Source organism: Apteryx rowi, unplaced genomic scaffold (genome assembly GCF_003343035.1).
Source record: "Apteryx rowi isolate R43461 unplaced genomic scaffold, aptRow1 scaffold_428, whole genome shotgun sequence".
NCBI classification, from domain to species: domain Eukaryota; kingdom Metazoa; phylum Chordata; class Aves; order Apterygiformes; family Apterygidae; genus Apteryx; species Apteryx rowi.
In genome coordinates this window covers 216,453-216,960 of record NW_020450681.1, presented here as the reverse complement: position 1 = coordinate 216,960, position 508 = coordinate 216,453, and positions in this window count along the sequence as shown.

Genomic DNA, 508 nt, shown 5'->3' with positions numbered 1-508 from the left:
CCGCGGGGGCAGTGCCGCGGAAGGCGCCCAGTGCGCAGGCGCGGGCCGGGTGCCCGGCGGGGGGGGGAGGGGGYAGTGCGCGTGCGCCGAGTGACCGTTAAATGGCCGCGGCCGCCCGTTGCTTTCCTGTCAGGGGTCTCCTCAGGCAGCGCGGGCGCTGGTGGCTTCTGTGTTTCCCGGGCCCCGGTTGGCTTGGCTCCGAACTGCTGGGGGCGGTGGCCGGCTCGCTGAGGGACCGCTTTCTCCTCGTGGTTGTGTCTCCCGTTAACCTCTCGGCTTCCCGCATGGGGCCGCTCCGCCCGCCCACACCGAGCCGGGCAGCGCCGCTGGCCGCCTCCCAAAGTCTGGCCTCGCCTCTGCTCGTCGCTCCCCGCCGTCTCGGGAGAGGAGGTTGAGAACAAGCCAAAGCGGCGCGGGGCGGCGGCGCTTCCTCCAGGCCCCTGGGTTTGTAGCGTGGCTGGTGCCATGCTTGTCCGCCGCGGCTTCTCTGTTGCTGCCGCCACACTTG